Here is a 6,831-nt window from a genome sequence, read left to right on the forward strand (position 1 = left end):
AGGATGGGTGGTACATTAACTTTGTCATTCCGTTTGTAACTCATCGAAATATTGGTTTAAGACCCCCATAAAGTATATAAATTCTGAGTCGTGGCGAAATTCTGAGTCGATATCCGTCCGTCCGTCCACCGAAAAAAAAGTGTACTATTTTTTATGAAAAATGAACTAGCCCATAGTAAGAATGACCATGATTTGGCGCCAAAGATTTTTTTCATCTAGATAAGATCATGATTTTCTTATAAATTAGTTCATGTATTAAATCGTATTTTAGTTCATTATTACTATGATGTGGGAAGAATATAGTTAAACTCATTCAAAATATTCCTGCTATCCGGAAAAATTAACAATTTTTTGGGAAACATGTATTAAGAAATTGGTTTGAAATAAACTGTTTGTCGGTATAATTTTCAAAAAAGTAGAGAAATTGAGGAATCAAAAGTACAAAAAGCCTGTATACAACTAAGAAATTTTTCGTACAAAACAAGTCAATTTTCTATAACCACCAGTATTTTATTTCAAAGAATTATTATTATATTACACAAAACTATGGCTTATGATATACAATAAAGGAAATATTTTTATTAGTACGTTGGACGCATTTACTTGTCGGTAGTTAGTAATTGCTCCTTCAAAAGAGTAATATTCTATGTTATTAGGACTAAACTAATTAATTTAAATGTTCATGTTTTCTATCCATATGAAAGATATATGTGGCATAAGTTGCTATATTCAATTGAATTGTCCAATTTCATCGATTTTGGCTAACTTTTGTTGGGCGGATTTGGCTTAGAGGCATCTGAAGTTATACAAAATATAAGAAAAATATTATTAATTAATTAATTATATCGTTCATATTGATCTTTAACTTACGGTTTTCAAGAGTATTTCCTAGAGCCAATAAGGATATCAGCTTAATTAGTATTAAACAGTAAGAATATTCAAAAAATTACCATTACGAGACCTGTCTACCTGCAAGTGAAAAAAATAATTTTTAATAAATTGAAATTTTGGTTTTATTAAAAACGGACAAAATACCGTTTACAGAAAAACTTACCACATTGAAAAATCCATCCAGTAGGTACATTATTGGAATCATATCCATGGACAAATGGGACGTTATTGAAATTATTCTCAGAATATAATTGAAATAAAAAATATTATAAAATTAGACATAATTTCCACTTGTCAGTATAGCATTTAGTATTTAAGGTGGATATTAAGTTCGAGTTTAGCGGCTAAAATTGCAATTTCCATGATAAGTTTTCTTTAATAATCCATTATAAAAAATAATCTTTATAAAAAACTTGATTTGGGCTATTCTCCATCAAGTTATATTTAAATTTGTATCGAAGACGTATAATTGTATACTTTGCTTAGTGATTTATTATTAATTTTAGCGGCTAAACTCGAACTTAGTACTCACCTGTAGGAATTGCTGTAACATAAAAAATATAGATTCAAAAAAATGGTTGCTTCTCAACCTGTGATCCAGATGTAGAATAAATATGAATCATCCTATTACCACTCATGTTGTATATTTTTTATGTAAATCAATTTAAAATCCGCACTAATTTTAAACTAACATATTAACAGAAATATACAGTTCCTTAATCTGTTGTTTGTTTTTTATCAATAAAAAGCGTTTTTGATTCCTCTAACATCACATCATTCACTTCTCAGTTTCTAAAATGTTTCGAAATAAATGTATTTTCATTAATAAACACCAATACCGCACGTACAATTTTGCAAAATTAAATCCACGTGTGCACTTCATAAATGCATCAACATAACTGAATGCAACAATAAAACTGAAAGACACAAATAGTCATAAGGGATCCATACCTGCCGTAAAGAAAAACAACTCCACACACACGCGTTCCCTTTCTGATCTTGCTATTGCAAAAAAACAACTCTCACCACAAAAGATACCAACAACACACAAGGAACATTCCATTGTCTCTAGAATCAAAACAACCAACAACAGCATAAATGACGCAATAACAAACACAAACAATCATACGAGATATACACAAAATGTCTCTAAAAACTCCCTCGCATGATGCACTCACATTTTCCAGTAGCACGTTTATTGATTAGTTGGAATTCTATCTATAAGTTAAGGTAAAATATATACCAAATCTATGAGGAATCTATAAAAATTATATACACCTGTCAAGGATTATATTAACTAATTTTTATTCTATTTTAACTAAAATATTCAATGTGAGTAAAAACACTCCAACATATAATAAAAAGGGAAATAATCTGTAGGTAGTCATCGTACGAATCGGTAATGTCGTTAAGTTAATTTTTACTACAAAAATTTTTTTCCATACAAAATTTTGTCTTAGTAAATTGTCCACATTTCGTAGTAAGATTTTTATATTGCCCATGTATTTTTATAATAGAATCAACGATGCATTAACTACTGTGTTGGAAATTTATTTAAGGAAAAATCCTTCCCATTTCGTAGTTAGTGAACTAAAAAACATTTACTGAATTTTTATAAGTTTTGCTTTAGCTAAGTTAATTTTCGTTGTGGTTACGAAAAATGAACTATATTACAGTAAATTTGTTGAACTATGTGGAAGTCAAAATGGTCCTTAAATTTACAAGACACTTTTTTTCTGTGTCTGTAGAAATCACGCCAACTTCCGAACGAAACAAGCTATCTGCTTAGAACTTGCCGCAAGTAGTTGTTATTGATATAGGTCGGATGGTATTGCAAATGGGCCATATCGGCCCACTTTTACGTATAGCCCACATATAAACCGACCCCTAGATTTGGCGTGCGGAGTCTCATAGAGAAGCAAATTGGTCCATATCGGTTATATATAGCCCCCATATAAACCGATGCCAACATTTGATATCCAGAAGCTCTTGAAGGACCCAAATACATCCGCCAAATGTGAGGAAAGCTGTTTGAATAAGTAAAGGCAGTCGTTCAATATGATGATACCGGAGATACCAGATACATAGGGAGCCACCGTGGTGCAATGGTTAGCATGCCCGCCTTGCATACACAAGGTCGTGGGTTCGATTCCTGCTTCGACCGAACACCGAAAAGTTTTTCAGCGGTGGATTATCCCACCTCAGAAATGCTGGTGACATTTCTGAGGGTTTCAAAACTTCTCTAAGTGGTTTCACTGTAATGTGGAATGCTGCTCGAACTCGGCTATAGAAAGGAGGTCGCTTGTCATTGAGCTTAACATGGAATCGGGCAGCACTCAATGATAAGAGAGAAGTTCACCAATGTGGTATCACAATGGACTGAATAGTCTAAGTGAGCCTGATACACACGCAGAGAAGGAATATGATCACCTCAAACATGTTTCATGTTTGTCACTATAATGTTATTTTCTCGTCAAATATAATCTGCTTGCCGAAATCAGATACATGATTTCCGAGAAAATAACATGGTTGCGTAAACCATGTTATATGGTCACCACCCAAAAATAACATTTTGCTCTTAAAACATGTTTGAGGTTATAATATTCCTTCTCTGGGTGCATCGGGCTGGCACCTAACCTAACCTAACCTAACCTAGTATGTGGTCTCTAACACCCACACTGAAAAAAATATTGTCGTGAGGTCAAAGATTTCGTGTCTTTAAAATACGAATGCAAATTTTGCTTAGCATAGATGACGCATTTCTCTAATATAAAGTTCTTGTCCAAAAGTCGATAAACTTTTCAATGAAGTCGTATTGTCTTTATAATTAAGTGATTTGAATTAAAAATGGGTATCATAACATGAAAGCTAAAATGTTTGGGCTAAGGTCAACTTGACTTTAATAATTCAGAAATATTCTTTAAATTTAATAAAATTGTCCTTTAAATTAGTTGTCTTTTTGTATCTTGACTACAAAGCAAAAAATCGTTCAAATATAGGACATGTTTTTCAAAACTTTATTTTAAAGAAGTTTTTTACTTAAAACATAGCATAATTTCTACTGGAAGTCGAGTCTTTTTTTGGAAAATAAAGTTGTCGTTAACTCGTTTTTAAAGGACTTTGATAGCATATGAAGAAAAAAAGATGAGAAACCGAAAAATTAAAATTTGCTTCCTAGAAGCAAATTTTAGTACCAAACCCAAATTTAAAAGAGAATTGTGTCTTAAAAGTACCCTTATTTGTATTCTCCGCTTCTTTGGCTCGGAATCAATACCAAATTTTTTAAAGTAAAGACATAATCTTTGGAACCGGGCATGCTTTTTTTTCAGTGCATATAAACCGTTCCCCAGATTTGGTTCTCGCATCCTTTTGGAGTAGGAAATTTCATCAGATTCGGTTGAAATTTTGTACGCTGTGTTGTATATGGCCCCCAACAACCAGGCAATCATGATCCTGCTGAATTTTGGTACCAATCACGAAGTGGTGGTCGTTATTTCACTTCTGGTTCCCTAATTACCGTGCAAACATTAGTTCATAACGGTTCGTAATTATGTTTAGACTCTCCTGCATATATCGGCCAATAACTTAATCTACACTGAAAAAAATATTGTCGTGAGGTCAAAGATTTCATGTCTTTAAAATACGAATACAAATTTTGCTTAGCATAGAAGACGCATTTCTCTAAAATAAAGATATTTTCCTTGTCGAAAAGTCGATAAACTTTTCAATGAAGTCGTATTGTCCTTATAATTATAATGATTTGACTTAAAAATGGGTATCCTAACATGAAAGAAAAAATTTATAGGCTAAGGTCAACTTTACTTTAATAATTCAGAAAAATTCTTTAAATTTAATGAAATTGTCTTTAAAATTGTTGTCTTTTTGCATCTTGACTACAATGTAAAAAATCGTTCAAATATGGGACATGTTTTTCAAAACTTTATTTTAAAGAAGTTTTTTACTTTAAACATAGCATAATTTCTACTGGAAGTCGAGTCCTAATTTGGAAAATAAAGTTGCCGTTAACTCGTTTTTAGAGGACTTTGATAGCATATGAAGAAAAAAAGCTGAGAAAGCGAAAAATTAAAATTTGCTTCCTAGAAGCAAGTACACAAAACCTAAATTTAAAAGAGAATTGTGTCTTAAAAGTATCCTTACTTGTATTCTCCGCTTCTTTGGCTCGGAATCAATACCCAATTTTTTAAAGTAAAGACAAAATCTTTGGAACCGAGTATGCTTTTTTTTCAGTGTACCTTGTTTTGTCTAACATATACCCCAAATACACTAAACTACAATTTAGAAGAGAATGTTAAGAAGTTTTAAGATACATTGCCATCGACAAGTGATACCACAACCCAAGTAATTCGATTGTGGATGGCAGCCTTTAGTAGAAGTTACCACGCAATCCATGGTGTAGGGTACATAAGTTTCGGCCTGGCCGAATGAATAGCTTAATGGTTAACTTTAGAAAATTTAAATTATTTTTAGAAAATTTTAGCTAAACAGTATTACGAACGCTGGCATCACGCCGATATCACAAAAATAAATAAATATTTTTCGACCAATTCAAGAAAATTTACTAGACATAATTAATTTTTTCCATTTGTTCAAGTAAATTTTGTTTGAAGAAAAAATTAGAGTTAAAAATTGCAAGAATGTCTTTAGCGCGATCCGAAGATCACGATGGGCGTATTTGTAGTAAAATGTATAAATTTAAAGAAATAATGAACTATTTTGTGAGAAGTACGAATTTAGTAAATCTTTACGCTTCATTTGTGTATAATTTTTCCCGTTTTTTAGTTCATTTAAGTAACGTACGCAAAAAATTATTATAGTAAAGGAAACTTTCTCCAAATATAATAATACCATGAACTAAAATAAAGTTAAATTGGCTTTAGTGAAATAGAGGGTTCATTTTTTTTAGTGAACCCTAAAAATATCGTGACTCACGAAATATGTCGTGGCTCACGAATAATTTTATAAGTAATTTACCTGAGGGATCGAGAACGTTATTAAACTCTTAACATTCTAGGTGTCCCTAAATTTCCAAAAGAATTTAAATTTTAAGCATTTTATGTTGGAGAGCGGGATTATTTTCGTGAGAGTAATTCGTTACTCACGCACACTCACGCGCGATATTGTTTTCGTGACTCACGATCACGCACGACATTTTGGTTTGTTAATCACACACACTCACGCCGTTGACATGAGCGTGATTCACGCGTGAGTCACGACAATTTCGTGTCACGTGTACACCTGCAAGATTGTCGACTCTATGAACACTGAAAAAAATATTGTCGTGAGGTCAAAGATTTCATGTCTTTAAAATACGAATGCAAATTTTGCTTAGCATAGAAGACGAATTTCTCTAATATAAAGTTTTTTCCTTGTCCAAAAGTCGATAAACTTTTCAATGAAGTTGTATTGTCCTTATAACTAAGTGGTTTACCTTAAAAATGGGTATCATAACATGAAAGACAAAATGTTTGGGCTAAGGTCAACTTGACTTTAATAATTCAGAAAAATTCTTTAAATTTAATGAAATTGTCTTTAAATTTGTTGCCATTTTGCGTCTTTACTACAAAGTAAAAAATCGTTCAAAAATAGAACACTTTATCTTAAAGACGTTTTTTACTTGAAACATAGCGTAATTTCTACTGGAAGTGGATTCTTAATTTGACAAATAAAGTTGTCGTTAACTCGTTCTTAAAGGTCTTTGATAGAATATGAAAAAAAGCTGAAAAAGCGAAAACTTAAAATTTGCTTCCAAGAAGCAAGTACACAAAACCCAAATTTAAAAGAGAATTGTGTCTTAAAAGTATCCTTACTTGTATTCTCCGCTTCTTTGGCTCGGAATCAATACCAAATTTTTTAAAGTAAAGACAAAATCTTTGGAACCGGGCATGCTTTTTTTTCAGTGAATGTTTCGAGATGAGCCAA

At 31.8% G+C, this 6,831-nt stretch overlaps 1 long non-coding RNA gene across 1 annotated transcript; it reads right to left on the reverse strand.

Annotated features, from left to right (window-relative positions):
- Positions 1-557: 557 nt before the first annotated feature.
- On the reverse strand, positions 558-1,281 carry LOC142241918 (uncharacterized). Its single transcript, XR_012723868.1, has 3 exons — positions 1,055-1,281; positions 871-969; positions 558-796 (listed from the first exon to the last, which is right to left on the reverse strand). It is a non-coding gene; the product is annotated as an uncharacterized LOC142241918 (long non-coding RNA).
- Positions 1,282-6,831: the final 5,550 nt, after the last annotated feature.

This window comes from Haematobia irritans, chromosome 1 (assembly GCF_050003625.1).
Source record: "Haematobia irritans isolate KBUSLIRL chromosome 1, ASM5000362v1, whole genome shotgun sequence".
NCBI lineage: Eukaryota > Metazoa > Arthropoda > Insecta > Diptera > Muscidae > Haematobia > Haematobia irritans.